This window comes from Lepus europaeus, chromosome 2, assembly GCF_033115175.1.
Source record: "Lepus europaeus isolate LE1 chromosome 2, mLepTim1.pri, whole genome shotgun sequence".
Lineage (NCBI taxonomy): Eukaryota > Metazoa > Chordata > Mammalia > Lagomorpha > Leporidae > Lepus > Lepus europaeus.
The window spans coordinates 113414046-113430804 of record NC_084828.1 but is presented as its reverse complement, the minus strand read 5'-3'; positions in this window follow the sequence as shown (position 1 = coordinate 113430804).

The window sequence follows — 16759 nt, the reverse complement described above, 5'->3', positions numbered from 1 at the left end:
AGTCAGTTCACCCTATCAGTAGGCTGACTCCTACAAGTGATCTGAGTTTCTACTTTCAATCCTGGGAAGCAGTTTGCTACTTGGATATCTTAGCATCAAGCTTTTCTTGGCTTTAAACCAATACAACCTGAAATTATGAACTTTTTTATAATGTAGACTCATTTAAAACTCTGAAGAAAGTCATGCTCTTTTTGCACAGTACAAAATCATACACGTTTACAATTTCATGTAATTCAAATTCCCTGAGGGGATCCCACTCCCCATATTCCAACGATCTCAAGCTAAGAAATGGACCTGAATATAATTCTCTGATTAGGCTTCCATGCACATCATTGTTCCTGAGCCTCATTTTGATCTGCTGAACACTCCTGATCTTGTCCTGCTGTGACTCTGTCTTGATTGTAATATTTTTACTGTGCTGAGTATCTGGCACATGGCAACAGCTTGGCTAACCACTCCTCCCCATCATCCTCATCTCCTCAATGTGTCCCCTGCAAGGCTACCTATTCTTCTTATTGCTGGGTGATGGCACCACCTGTGAGCCCCAGTGCCTGTCCCACAGAAGGAATATGTGTTAGGCCCAGGTCCTAGTTCCTCTTGATCTCTGCATTCTACTCCCAAAATACACTCAAATACCCACTTTAAAAGCAGAAAAAATCCTCTGATATTGAGTATTTTTAAATGAAAAGACTTTAAAAATCTCTCACTTTTTTCAACTTCTTACAACTATGAAAGTATGAAAATAGGTTGTAAAGTCACTTCATACATCCTAGTGTTCCCTCTTGAACTCCTTTTTCAGCAGAAGTTGAAGATATAAAGTGCTTCTCAAACTGATAAAAGTGCATCTTCAGAACAATGACTTAGTTCTGAGTCAAGCTAAGGTTTTCCAACACGGAGAGCTCTACAGCCTAATTTATGCATTCGTGCATGATGCTACACTATGCATGTGCATGAAGCTATTCCACTCAGTTAAAATAAAAAGCATAAGAAAGAGTCATTGCTCAGGAATATGGACTTAGCATCAGAGCAGAGCTAATTTAACATTTCAAATGGGAAGTCTGTAGTGAAGAAAAGTCTTACAGAAAAAGAGTGATTAGAAAGAAATGGGCATAGAGTTTCTGTGCCTGAAATATGGACAGGAGTTGAGAACCCCACCTACTGAGGCCCTGTTCCCTGTGGAGTCTCCTTGGAACTACCAGTGCTCTGGGGAGCACTGCTTGAAAAGCACTGACAGAAAATATTTTTCTCTGTGTTGAATTCTAAGCTGCCCATGACAAGGCAGTAGACAAACATCACAAAAACAATTCAGATAATGCTTTCTATCTTCCACAATATCAAAAAAGAAAACAGTTCATGACCCCATCATTCATTTTGCTAGAGGTTCCTGGTGATGATTGTTTTCCAGGAATTTCAGAAGGCAAATAAGCTCATTGCTATTGTGCTGAATGACATACCCCTGCCACGTGTGGCTGGTTTCAGCCTGTCTCCATGTGTCAGTGGCAGTCTCCTTTGCCCATTTTATATCCTGTCATCCTTACTTAATGTATAACTTGAAAAACAGACTTTGTTGCTTCCTGCCCCTTTAGGATAGAATGTCAAATTGCTAGGGCTTTGAAGGATGGAGTAATTCCTTACATGATAGGAATATTTGCAATAACCTTAGCATTTGGAAATTCAGAATTGTACATCTTAAGGATATAAATTGCCTGAATACAAAGCTGAATAATAATTTGTTAACTTATTAATTATAAATTCTACAATATTTTTGTTGTCCTTTCTATTTGGGATTCATTTTTCAAATAAGTTTTTTCAAGAATGTTTCTCATACTGCACCCACCTCTCCAGGTTGAGATAACAAATTCCAACTCAGTCTAAAGACCTGAACTGCACATCAATGCTTCTGAGAAGTCTTCCTTAACACAAATATCATGGAGATTAAGCCAATCCACATTCATTAGTGCAATTATGTAGGTGTCTATCCTCTCTCTCAGACCATAACTACCTTGAGGCAGGATTCATATTTTATTCATTTATGCCTCATAGCCTACTTCAGGGCCTAACATAATAGATTGTCAAAAATGTCTACTAGATAAATAAATAACAATGACTACTGATATAAATGAAATACTTGATAGAATTATTGTGTGGGTAGCCATACTCAGGAAATCAGATAACCCAAGTGTTACTGGAGCTACATCCAAGGACAGGAAGGTCACATGTTAGTTTTAGCCTTCTCACCAGCCATCTGTCATCCATCAACAAACTATACATTCTACCTTTGGAAAAAAAGGCTTACAGTAATGTTGAGGTTATAAAAATGATCACATATCTAGATTTTACTTTTGATATTTTATTCAACAAAGATTTATTGAATCTACTAGGTTCAGAGTAATATAGGAACATTTTTCAAGAAAACAGTATTATAACAGTTAGTTATAAGACTAACTCCAAATGTTTTATTAAGATAATCCTAAATGTAATCTAATACCTAAAGTTAACATATATTTTATAAATCAAAAGTAAACTATATTTAAAAGTTCTTTGGGGCCAGGCATTTGATGCAGCAACTGAGACACACTTAGGATGCCTGTGTCCCATATCTGAATGCCTGGATTGGAGTCTAGCAACACTCCTGATTCTAGCATCTTGCAAATGCACACCATGGGAGTCAGAAGGTGATGGCTCGAATAGTTGGATTCCCGCTGCCCACATGGAGACCTGGATGGAGTTCCCAGTTCCTGGCCTTGGCCTGGCACAGCCCTGATTGTTACAGGAATTTGTGGAGGGAACCAGAAGATGGAAGATCTATCTATCTATCTATCTATCTATCCATCCATCTATCTATCTATCTACATCTTTCTGTATGTCTCTACTTCTCTCTTTCTCTCTAACTCTGCCTTTCAAATAAATAAATTAGTAAATAAAGATGCATTGGCTTGCTGCCTATAAGAAATACACCTCACCAGCAAAGATACACGCAGACTGAAAGTGAAAGGATGGGAAAAATTATTTCAGGATAACAGAAAGCAAAATGTGAACAGGAGTAGCCATCCTGATATCAGACAAAATAGACTTCAACACAAAAACTGTTAAAAGGGAATGAATGACATTATGTAATGATTAACAGATTGATTCATTAGGAAGATGTGACTATAATAAATGTATATGCACCCAATGCTAGGACATCTGACTATTTAAAACAAATGTTAATGGATCTAAAGGGAGAAATAAGATCTGATACAGTAATAATGGGAGATTTCAACACATCACTTCCAGCAATGGATTCGTCAACTACACAAAAAAGTCAACAAAGAAACAATAGAGTTAATCTATAATATGGGCAAAATGGACCTATCATCTGCAAAACGCTTCAATCCACAAATATAGAATATGTATTCTTTTCATCAGTGCATGGAACTTCCTCTAGGATAAACCTTATGCTAGGCCATAAAACAAGTCTCAACAAATTCAAAAAAATTGAAATATACTATATTGCTGTGGATTCATTCTGAGAGGAGGAGTGTGGTGGGGGCAAGAGGTGCAGAGTCATCATACAAACATCGGGAGTCGTGTGAAAGCGGGCTATAGGAAAGCAACTTGCAGACTCATTTATTTCAGTTGGTGCAGCAGCTTATATAGCTGAGGCAGCCAATCCAGTCAGGGGGAAGTTTATGCCATAACCAATCACTGCCTGTTGCCAGGCAGGCTCCTTTGCCAGGTGTGTTCTGAAGCCATTCCTGAGTAACTGACACTAGCTTGCCAGCGGCCATCTTGGCATGGCCTTCTCATTCCACATTTCCCCCTTTTCATTTATTTTTGAGCAACGGGAGGCATGATCCTTGGCCATACCATTGTTGACCCCATTTCCATGTGGTTTCCTCATATGACTTGCCTGTCTTAGGTCGTCTCCCAGGAGATCTTACCTGTCTTTGACTAACCAGCCCTCAAAACATGATACCACAGGAGTGCTTGCTCAGATGGGGGTAGGAATGAGGAACAATGGTAATCAGGAATGGCATGACCTCACACAGTCTGTTGGCTGTTCGAATGCCTGACCATAGCTAAGTGGGATATAAAGCAGTAACAGATATGGCTGTGGGCAGTTCCTCCGGACAGCATAATAGGGCAGCAGCTTGACAATTGGTAACAGGTGCATCCACTAACAAGGCAGACTCTCAGTCTTGTTCAGCTGGTTCTAGTTGACTGTCAGTTGCCTGCTTGATGTTTCTGGCTGGTACCCAAATGGGCTGTCCCATATTTTCTGGAAAGACACAAGAATATCGTCGGCCCTTGGATAGCAGAAGCTTTTTTATGGGTGTTGGAATCCAGGATCTGAATTGTTGTCTGCTCCTACATTAACAGCAAACATGCAAGTGGGATGGGGTCTAGTGGCTGCCCTGGGGTGTGCAGGGACTGCCACAAATGTGGGGATCCTCACTATGTGAGAATGGGATGACCTCACATGGATTATTGCCTCAAGGTCGTCTAAGTTCATCCCACAGATATTTGGGGGGTGACTGACTAGGTATTGCTGTGTTGCCTATTGTCATGTCATTTTCACTGTCGGAGCTCTCTCTCCCAAAGTCATCAACTGTTACCTGTGAAGCAGCAGCCTAGAGTGACAGGCTCTTATCACTCACAGATTCATTATGTTTGGTAATTTGTGTGGGTTTCTGAGAGGGGGGTATTTTCCAATGTTTGAGTGCTTAAAAGCAGCATGCCATACCAACTCTAGCCAAAGGAAAGACACCCACAGCACCACTGCCATAACAAAACAAATTCCTAGCACCTCAGTGGCTGATGGCATTATGCAGGGTGTTCCCTACATTAGATAAACAGACCGTGGTGTATCAGATTGTAAGTATGTCCTATGCTTATTGGGGGACTTCCTTGATTCTTTAGGTCAAGGTCATATGTCCACACAGTGTCTCCAGAGCGTCACCTCTCTTGAGTGAGGGAACATGACTTGGTTCCAAATTCTGAGATGATCAGTCCCTTATGTGAATTTGCCAGGCACACTGAAAGTCAAAGGAGAATCCGAGAAGTAGCATTATACTTCTGGGTGGTGTGTGCCTAACCTGGGGTCACTTCGACTGAGGACAAGGACAAGGAAAGTGGTGTAGGAGGGGGTTCTGTGCTCATCATTACAGAACTGAACAGCACATAAAACACTGAGGGGCATACTTGCCAAAATCAAGGGGGAACCTCACCAAGTCCAACACACTGTCTCTATCTCAGTCACGTTGGGCACCAGATGTTGAGGTTGATTTGTTCTGAGAGGATGAGCACAGTGGGGGCAAGAGGTGCAGAGTCACCACACAGATACTGGGAGTCAGGTGAAAGCAGGCTAGAGGCGAGCAGCTCACAGACTGTATTATTTTAGTTGCTGCAGCAGCTTGTATAGCCAAGGCAGCCAATCTGGTCAAGGGGCGGTTTATGCCATAACCAATCACTGCCTGTTGCCAGGCAGGCTCCTTTGCCAGGTGGGTTCTGAAGCCATTCCTGAGTAACTGACACTAGCTTGCCAGGGGCCATCTTGGCAACACCTTCTCATTCCACAATACTATGTATATTTTCAGACCAGAGTGGAATGAATCTGGAAATTAACAACATAAGAAACTCTAAAAAGTATGCAAACACAGGTAGACTGAACAACATGCTCTTGAATGAACAGTGAGTCATAGAAGAAATTAGAAGAAAGGGAAATCAAAACACTCCTAGAAATGAATATATGTGACAAAAAAACTAATGGAATACAAAACTTATAGAAAATAGCAAAAGCAGTGTTGAGAGGGAAATTTACAGCAATTAGTGTCAACATCAAGAGATTGGAAAAGCATCAGATAAATGATCTAATAATGCATCTCAAGGACCAAGAAAAACAAGAAAAAGCCAAACTCCAAATTAGTAGAAGTAAATAAATAATAAAAATTAGGTAAGAGGCTGGTGCTGTGGCTCAATAGGCTAAATTCTCTGCCTGCAGCGCCGGCACACCAGGTTCTAGTCCCGGTTGGGGCGCCAGATTCTGTCCCGGTTGCCCCTCTTCCAGTCCAGCTCTCTGCTGTGGCCTGGGAGTGCAGTGGAGGATGGCCCAAGTCCTTGGGTCCTGCACCCACATGGGAGACCAGGAGAAGCACCTGGCTCCTGCCTTTGGATCAGTGCGGTGCACCGGCCGCAGTGCGCTGGCCACAGCGGCCATTGGAGGGTAAACCAACAGTAAAAGAAGACCTTTCTCTTTCTCTCTCTCTCTCTCTCTCTCTCTCTCTCACTGTCCACTCTGCCTGTCAAAAAAAAAGTTAAAAAAATTAGGTAAGAAATAAACAAAATTAAAGCAAAAATACAAAAGATCAATTAAATGAAGTGCTGTTTATTGAAAAAAATGAACAAAATTGAGACACCATTGATCAACTAACCAAAGTTGGGGGAGAATATCCAAATCAATAAAATCAGAGATGAAAAAGGAGATGTTACAATGCATACTGTACAGATGATACAGTGTATAAAAAGAATCATGAGTAATTGCTATAAACAGCTATATGTCAACAAACTGGGCATCTAGAAGAAACAGATAGATTTGTGGATACATATAATTAATCTACCAAAATTAAGTCCTGAAGACATGGAAAACCTGAATAGACCAATAACAGAGACAGAGATTATATGTGTAAAAAAGACCCTGCCAACAAATACAATCCCAGGACAAGATGACTACACTGCTGAATTCTACCAGACATTTAAAGGAGAACTAATTCTAATTCTTCTCAAGCTATTCAAAACAATAGAAAGTGAGGGAACCCTCCCAAACTCCTTCTATGAGACTAGTATCACCTTAACCCCAAAACAAGAAAAAGGTACAACAAAAACAGAGAACATAAACCATATCCCTGATGATTGTAGATGCAAAAATCCTTAACAAAATACTAGCTAATGGGGTGCAACAGCACATCAGAAATATCATTCACCTGAACCAAGTGGAATTTATCCCTGGTGTGCAGGAATGGTTCTACATACCCAAATCAATAAATCGGATACATACATTAACAAACTGAGGAATAAATATTATATGATTATCTCTATAGATGCAGAGAAAGCATGTATTAAATATAGCATCCTTTCATGATAAAAATATTAAGCAAATTGGGTATAAAATAGGCATTTCTCAACATGATCAAGACAATATATGCCAAACCCGCACTCAGAATCATGTTGAATGAGGAAAAGCTGAAAATATTTTCACTAAGATCTGGAATCAGAAAAAGTTGCTCACTTTCACCATTGCTATTCAGTATGCTTCTGGAAGTTTCAGTCAGAGCCATTGGGCAAGAAAATCAAGTCAAAGGGATACAAATTGGAAATGAGAAAGTAAAATCATTCCTGTTTGCAGATGACATCCTATATATAAGGAAACAAAAATACTCCACTAAGAGATTACTGGAGCTCATAAGAGAGCATGCTAAAATTGCAGGATCTAAAATCAACACACAAAAATCAGTATACTTTGTATACATAGACAATGCCATGGCTCAGAAAAAATTTCAAAAAGCTACACAAAATGATCTTGGAATAAATGTAAGCATGGTTGTGAAAGAGTTCTACAGTGAAAATTTCAAAACATTAAAGAAAGAAATAGAAGAAGACACAAAAAAGGATGCATTCTCTTTGTGGATTGGAAGATTTATAGCATCAAAATATCATCATGCAAAGCAATTTAGAGATTCAATGCAATCTCAAAATTCCAAGGTCATTCTTCTCAGATCTAGAAAAAATAATGCTAAAATTCATATGGAAACATAAGACACCCAAAAAGATAAACCAATCTTAAGCAACAAAAACAAACCTGGAGGCATCACAATACCAGATGTGAAGATATACTACAGAGAAGTATAATCAAAACAGTCAGGTACAGGGGGAAAAAGACACGTAGAACAATGGAACAGAACAGAAATCCCAGAAATCAATCCATGCAGCTTCTACCAACTAATCTTTGACATAGGAGCTAAAATCAACCCCTGGAGAAAGTATAGTCTCTTCAACAAATGCTGTTAGGAAAATTGGATATATTCATACATAATTGAGAAACAAGACATCTACCTTAACCTTATACTAAATAAACTCATAATGGATCAAGGATCTTAACTTAGAACCTTATACTATAAAATTCTGCAGGAAAATATCAGAGAAAGCCTGCAAGACATTGGCATAAGCAAAGACTTCTTGGAAAGACCCCAGAAACACAGACAATAAAAGCAAAAGTTGACAACTGGGATTATATCAAATTAAGAAGCTTCTGTACTGCAAAGGAAACACTCAATAAAATGAAGAGGCAACTGTCAGAATGAGAGAAAATGTTGCAAACTATGCAGCTGATAAAGAATTAATATCCAGGCTCTATAAAGAGCTCAAGAGACTCAACAACAGTACAACAAAAAATGCAGCTAACTGTAGGCAAAGGACATGAATAATTATTTTTAAAAGGATGAAATACAAATGGCAGACACATTTGAAAAAACTCTCAGGATCACTACCATCAAAGAAATGCAAATAAAAATCACAATGAGGTTTCACTTCACCTCAGTAAAATTGAAAAATAGCAATCCAAAAATAAAAAAGTAAATGTTTGTGAAGCTGTGGAAGGAAAAAGTACCATAAACACTGTTGGTGGGAGTGCAAATTAATACAACCATTATGGAAGACAATAGTGAGAGTTCTCAGTGATCTGTAAATAGATTTACCATATGACTCAACCATCCCAAACAGTAGGAATTTACCCAAACAAGATGAAATCAGCATGTGAAAAAGCTATTTGCACCCCGAGGTTTATTTCAGCTCCTTTTACAAGTACTAAGCAATGGCATCAATCAAAATGTCTATTAACTGATTACTACATAAAGAAAATGTGGTATATACACACTATGGAATACTACTCAGTCACAAAAAGAATGATATGTTTATTTGAAAGGCAGAATGATTGAAAGGGAAAGACAAAGAGAGAAAGGGATCTTTCACTCCCTAAATGTCCACAATAGCAAGGGCTGGGCCAGCCCAAAGCCAGGAGACTGGAACTCCATTTATGTATCCCAGTTGGGTGGAAAGGGTACAACTACTTCAGCCATTTATAATGCTTTTTCAAGAGCATTAGTCAGGTGTTGGGTCAGAATTAGAGCAGCCAGAACTCAAATCAGTTCTCCAATATGGGATGCCAGCATCATAGGCAGCGGCTTACCCCTCTGTACCACGATGATGGCCCCAAAAATAAAGATTTAAGGGCAGACTCAACGCACCAGCGCTGGAACGCGAGGTGAGCCGAACCTCCATAGCCCGAAATACCAGCAGGCAAGCGGAAAGAGGAGGCTAGAGGGAACGAGGCTTGAAACTCCGTGGGGAAAAGTTCACCAGGCTAACTAGAAGAGAGAGAAAAAAAATTTAAAAAGTGACTGATACGGACACAAGTTTCTCTCCGCTCACCTCTCAAAGGCGAGCAAGACAGAGCAGGCGCCATTTTGGACATACGTCATAAGCAGGGCGACCTCAGGTCTGCACCAGCCCTGAGCCTAGCAGAAAAACCTGACTCTGTGGGGAGGGGTGAAATAACAGGAGATTAGCATCTAACTTGGCAACCCAGTGGGAGACTGCAGGAGAATTGGAGCCCACACTGAGGGCAGCAGAGATTCCCTGTGTGGTCCTTGGGAAAGAGCTTCCGATCTCTGGCTCCTGTGGGTATATCATTTGCCTGCTAACTACCTCCAATTACGTTCAGCTGTGCGGAATTACTTCCCTTTTAAATCAAAAAAAGAAAGAGAGATTTACCACACCTAACCTGGGAGTGTCATCCTTGACACACCCTCAACCCTGAGGAACCAAACACAGCTCTCAGTCCACACTCATCTCAAGCCTCTAAGGCTCCACTGAAAGCAGACAGTCCACTTAATATAGAGCCATAGTGTAACAAGAAAAAACACCACAGTGAAGAAACCAAATATCTCCAACATGCCAAACAACAAACGCAAAAACCAAGCTAACAAGAACAAGGAAGAAACTATGACGCCCCCAAATGAAAAAGACACCCCAATTCAAGATTATGAAGATGATGAGATCGAAGAAATGCAAGAAGCGGATCTCAAAAAATTGATAAGAACATTAAGAAGTTCTCAAAAACAAATTCTTGAACTACAGAAATCCTTCATGGACAAGATAGAAAATCTCTCTCGTGAAAGTGAAATATTAAGGAGGAATCAAAATGAAATGAAACAACTAGTGGAACAAGAAACTCTGATAGTGACTAGAAATCATAATGAAATGAAGAGTTCAATAGATCAAATGACAAACACATTAGAGAGCCTTAAAAACAGAATGGGCAAAGCAGAAGAGAGAATATCAGACTTAGAAGACAGAGAACAGGAAAGGAAACAGGCAAACCAAAGAAAAGAAGAAGAAATTAGAAATCTAAAAAATATTGTCGGGAATCTACAGGATACTATTAAAAAACCCAACATTCGGGTTCTAGGAGTTCCTGAAGGCATGGAGAGGGAGAAAGGATTAGAAGGCATTTTCAGTGAGATACTAGCAGAAAATTTCCCAGGTTTGGAGAAGGACAGAGGCATCTTAGTACAGGAAGCTTATAGAACCCCTAATAAACATGACCAAAAGAGATCCTCACCACGACATGTTGTAATCAAACTCACCACAGTGAAACATAAAGAAAAGATCCTAAAAAGTGCAAGAGAGAAACGTCAGATCACTCTTAGAGGATCTCCAATTAGACTCACAGCAGACTTCTCATCAGAAACCCTACAAGCTAGAAGGGAATGGCGAGACATAGCCCAGGTACTAAGAGAGAAAAACTGCCAGCCCAGAATACTATATCCTGCAAAGCTCTCATTTGTGAATGAAGGTGAAATTAAGACTTTTCATAGCAAACAGAAACTGAAAGAATTTGTTGCCACTCATCCTGCCCTGCAAAAGATGCTTAAAGATGTGTTTGGGCCCAACTGAAAAAATCAAAGGACCTATGTCTCTCATCTTATAGAGACACCAACTAATCAGTCTATTTGGAGTATATTAGAAGGACTGTCAAGATGTGATGTGGTACCAGACTTTAAGTTTCTATAATGGAAAATGCTATTAATACAAATGTTTGAGAATTAAAAAGTTTAATGATCTTGTGTTACTAGACATGATAGTTATCTTAATGAGAAAGCCCCAGAGGCCTAAAGGGTTAAATACTTGTAAAATCCTACAGGTGCTTTCAAAAATACTGTGAAGTAAGCAAGTGCCTCTTCTTGGTTGATGAGTTTATAATTTTAAACATGGCGACTTAAAGTCTTTTGTCATCCACAGTTATATATGATGTGCTGCTCATAAAACTAAAGCGTTGTTGGTTCTGTGTTTAGCTGTCCTCCTATAGGTTCCTAAGGACTTTTTCCAGCCACTTTTATTGTATTCAGTACTTTGGGATGGCTCTGTAAACAGATGAAGCCAATAATGTATTAACAGTACCAACTGAGAGAAAGTATGGTTAACTGAGGTTACTAAAAACAAAAAGCAATTCAAATCAATTGGCAATCTACAAAAAGAGTTAAAGATTTTAAAAGCTATTATTAAAATTGCTATATTGGTCTATTATGCTATATTATATGTGTGTACATATTGTATGTCCACATGGGGAAATTTTATTAAGCGTTTTATTTTAAATGGCTTATAGATAAGATTGTCCATAAATTTAAGCTGCTAAAATCAATCAAAGATACATTTTAATTTGTGGGACCTGAATCTGTGTATCATATGTTTTAGACTTGTTGGTAGAAAGAAACGAAAAACATTTTAGATGGTTGTGCTTAAGTTTACTGGCTAAACAAACTACACCATGTTAGATATTTAAGAGGTGTTTTCAAATACATGATTCTTAAAATTTATAGAAGGCATTGGACCTTCTGGTAAATGTTTTCTTAAGTTGTTATCTAATGGTTGAAACGGTTTGCTAAGTATTCATGTGATATTGCTATTGTCAGCAAGCGATCTAGGACTTGCTCCCTCATTTCTCTATTCTAAGCCCAACTTGTTCTTCATTTCTCTATTCTCCTCAAGGTAGGAAACTAATTCTATTATGAAGGAATCTGTAGGACGCACAATTTAATCTTTAGACCTTATAAAAGAGATGGCTAACATTTTTCTGCAATAGCATAGCCAAAATAAGAACTCAAATAATAATCTCATAGCTAGATTCACTTCGCCATCAGCCAAGTATACAGTAAGTAGAAAAAACCTCCCTTTCAGACCAAAGGGAAAGAAAAGTTTTAAAGTGAGAATATAATTTTCCTCATGGGCATTGTCTACCTTAGAAAAACTACTACAGAACATGCCTGTGACTATAGACTTGTAGTTCAGGCCACCGAAGATTAGAGATGGGACACGGGCACTCCCTTGACTTGCATCCTCTGGTCTGCTTTAACACAAACCAGGAGGAAAAGAAAGCTCGGCATCAGAAGCAATGGGTGGCAGGCCTATTAATGGCTGATCTGTACAGTGATCTGCTCTCAAGGAGACCCCACAGGCCAGTCCACTGCAGTGGCTTTCAATGTGGTAAGCCTGGGCTTCAGCAGAAGTCAGCTTGTGAAGAGCCCTGGCAGCTCTGCCAAGAGTTGGATCACTGGAAATGGACCTGCCCTGGAGTCGAAGGATGCCCAGGTCAGAGCCACAGATCTTATTGGCTCTAAGCTGAAAAGCCCTTCACTCAGCCCAACTTCCAAAGTGACCACTGCAGCTGAGGGGATGGTCAAGTAGGGTCAGCAACATTGCAGGCAGAACTGTAAATTTCTTGTTAGAGATGCCCCCTGCCTTTACCTGGCCAGCTCTCCTCCCAGGCCAGCCAAGTAATGAAAGTCAACAGAGTGCCTTCCCCTAGGAGGTTCACACCTCCCTTAGGATATACCCCATGTGAAGAGATAGATAGGTCTGGGCCTCTGAATTTACAAGGCCTAAAGCCCACCAGATTATTATCAAGCCCCTTCTATCAGGTTCTATTTGCCTCTCAATCAGAAAACTTAATTGTAGCTTAGACAGCACCTTTCTTAGCTCCTCTAATAATGACTCTGTCTTTTGTTCTAGGCCCTGTCTAGTGCACTTGGGCCTCATTCCTTTGTAATCATAACCTCTACTCTACCACCAATGGCTCTACTCCCAACCTGTGTGTACTGATGGTCCTCTTCCCCACTTAATGCTGTAGAATTGTTCAGACCTGGTAAATGCCACTCTTAGGATCATTGGTTACTATCCTTACCCTGTCTTTTATGACCTTGTCTAAATATGATCAGAGTCGGCAAACTTGGAAGGCTTCCATAGCCTTGGCAACTCATGACGACAGCCTAGGATGGTTACTGGCGCCATAAACTAGAGTGTCAATTTGTTGGGTCAACAACAGGAGCCACTGTGCACTTGCTCCTCATGTGGGATCTCTGTCCTTAATGTGCTGTACATTTTGATTTGATGCTATAACTAGTACTCAAACAGTATGTTTCACTTTGTGTTTCTATGTGGGTACAAACTGTTGAAATCTTTATACTAAATTGATCTTCTGTGTATGGGGAGAATCGAGAATGAATCTTGATGCAAATGGAAGGGGAGAGGGAGCGGGAGAGGGGAGGGTTGTGGGTGGGAGGGAAGTTATGGGAGGGGGAAGCCATTGTAATCCATAAGCTGTACACTGGAAATTTATATTCATTAAATAAAAGTTAAAAAAAAAGAAAAAAAAAGATTTAAAAGGTTCATTGAAGTGGAAAGGAAGAATTACATATGTTGGCAAGTGTAGACTCAGGAATTAGAGTACATATATTTACAAACCCATCAGCTCACTTACTAGCTTGAGAAATCTGGGTATGTATTTTCTGTAGTAACATTATAAAATATTGTAAAAAATTAACATGCAATGGAACAAAGTAAAATGATGTGTGCCTCCTTTATACATAGTAGCCAGTGAAGACAATAAATATTGATGGTGAGACCAGAGCACTATTCAGACGAAGTTATGCAAGGATCCATGGGGAGAGTATTCAAAAGGAGAGAGCATATAGGTTCAAGGCAAGAGCAACCCATGAGTTCTAAGAATAGCAAGCTGTTCATCCTGTTCAGAGCAAGCAGAGGTTAAAGTAAGCGGGAGAAGATGAGACATCAGCTCAAGGCAGGGATTTACTGGCCAAAGGTTGGCTCTAAGGTGCCAATGTCGTGGCATGATGGGGCAAGCCACTTGCAATATCAGAATCCCATAAAGGAGCGTAATTTGAGTCCCAGCTGCTCTGCTTCCAATCCATCTTCCTTCCTTCTAATGTGCCTGGAAAGGCAGCTATAAATGGTATATGTACTTGGGCTCCTGGCAATCTGGCTCCTGGTTTCATCCTGGCTAAGACTGGGATGTTGAAGCCATCTGGGGAGTGAACCAGTGGATGGAAGATCTCTCTCTGCCTTTCAAATGAATAAATAAATACTTTAAAGGCTGTTTGTAGTTCTAAATATAATGTATGACTCTTGGAAGAGTCTGCATATGTTCTGGCTGTATTAACTCTGGCTGTTTTATGAAGTAGAGATATTGGGTCAAGTATCAGAGGAATGAGCTGGGGTTAGGTGACAAAAGAAGACCGAAAGGCCCATAGTCAGAGTGATAATAATATTAATATAATTCACTGAAGAATGTATGAAGGAACTTCATAAAGTTCATGGACAGCATGTACTATCTTTCTATTCCTTTTTCCATGAACATTTTAAAACTCCTTCATATTTGTGCCTGTGAAGAAAAAGACTATTCAAGTAACTTCTAGAATAGCAATTAGGTGAATAGCTTTGTTATTACTAAAATGGGGAAAACTAAAGGAGGAACCAATATTTTGGACATGTCAGTACAGTAATCTACAATTATGTTGTAATTGTAAGTGAAAATATCCATTGAGTGTTGCATAGGATCACTAACACAGTTTAGATATATATTGAGCCCTGAACGTACCAACATTCAGAGATTGGTGAGAGGAAAGTGAATTTCAGACAACAATGAAACTGTTGCAGGAGGTGAGGTAAAAAGGAAACCACAAGAGTGGGAGGTCCACAAGGACATGTAAAGCTCAATTTCCAGGATGGCATGGTGGTCAATCCAATCAAATGATGCTGAGAGATTAAGATGATCTCTCAGAAATATGGAGGTCATTGCTGATGAGCACATTACAATTAAATGGTGAGAACGAGAGGCTGACTTGAGAACACAGGAGATGAGAAACAAAGTATACACAGACATCACTGTTGAGGAACATTACTAATGAAGTAAAAATAGTTGTAAGGGAAACAGCTAAAAAGGAAATAGAGTCAATGAAATCAATTTTGAAGGGGAAGATATGATTGTACACTCTCTATTGTCTAAGGAGGACTTTTTAAATTAAACAAGGTTGAAATTCAACCTCCTCCATAAACAAATCCTCCCAGATCTATGATGGACTTTCCAAAGGGCAGCATTCCAAGAAATTAGATATTTCCCTTGGATTTAAAATGTGGACAGTGGGATTCCATTTAAAAAATAATGATAGATTTCTTCTTTGACTGTTTTTGGAGGGTCAAGTGGAATGATATTTATAAATCAAATTAAAGAACTTGAGAATTTTATTTTTATATTCCAGAATAAAAAATAATGAAAAATTAATTATTTGGCATAGTTGTAGTCTGTCATACTTGTTTCTATAAAATACAATAAATTTTCATTCAAAGAGTAGTAGTGAATCAGATACTTTGACTCATAAAAAGACTTATCTTTTGGAAATATGAAAAATTCAACTGGGAATTTTTCCTAGCTGTATGCCAAAATTGTCTTTTACATAACAACGCAATGAACTGAGTTTCACTAATACCAACTAAATGTGTTTTTAATGATGTTATAATAAACCTAAAATCTTGAGAGAAGAGTGATACTGTCAAAATATAATTGTTTCAGATGCAATGTTTACTTGCAGATACATGGCTTACTTTCACCTTGGCATTTATCTAATAAAAGGAAGAGACACATCCATGGTAAAAGTTCTGTTATCATTATCTCTGATTTTAATCAGAAGCATCTGCTTGGAAGTTCATTCCCCCTCCATAGAGAAGAAAATGGGGCCATTTCAAGAACCAGTAAAAGCAATTCAGAGTGAGACAGGCTGGAGCTCCCATCAGAATCATCTGGCTCTGGATGTCAGACATGCTGAAGGAAGCACCTGTTTCACACATTTGCAATGCTGCTTTCCAGAGAGTCTGCCGAGACCTCTATCGAGTGCATTGCCCAGAAGGGAATTCAGTGTGACATTTCACTCCACAAGCTTCTCAAATACATCAGTCAAAGAAATGAAGAAATGTTTATATGATGAGGATGCAAAGAACAAAACAGAATGAAACTCTGGATTTCTCATTTCCAGCAATGGACCCTTGAGAACAGAGGTAAATTCACACCTGAATCCTGTGTGAGAGGATGGCCTTGAGCAGTTCTAGCAAGCATGCCACTCAGGATGATGCTGAGACTAGAGGTACTATCTGCATCATTACTGTATAGTCAGTTTTCTTGACTTGGGACCAGCCTTTAAATCCTTTTTGGTTACTGTCCCCGTCCTCACACCCAGAACCTCATTCCTTTAATACTCAGTCTCTTCTCTGTATGGCACATCAGGACTTCTTCATTTTTTTTAAATTTTAAGATTTATTTATATATTTAAAAGTCAGAGTTACAGAGTGAAAAGGAAAGAGAGGCCGGCGGCAC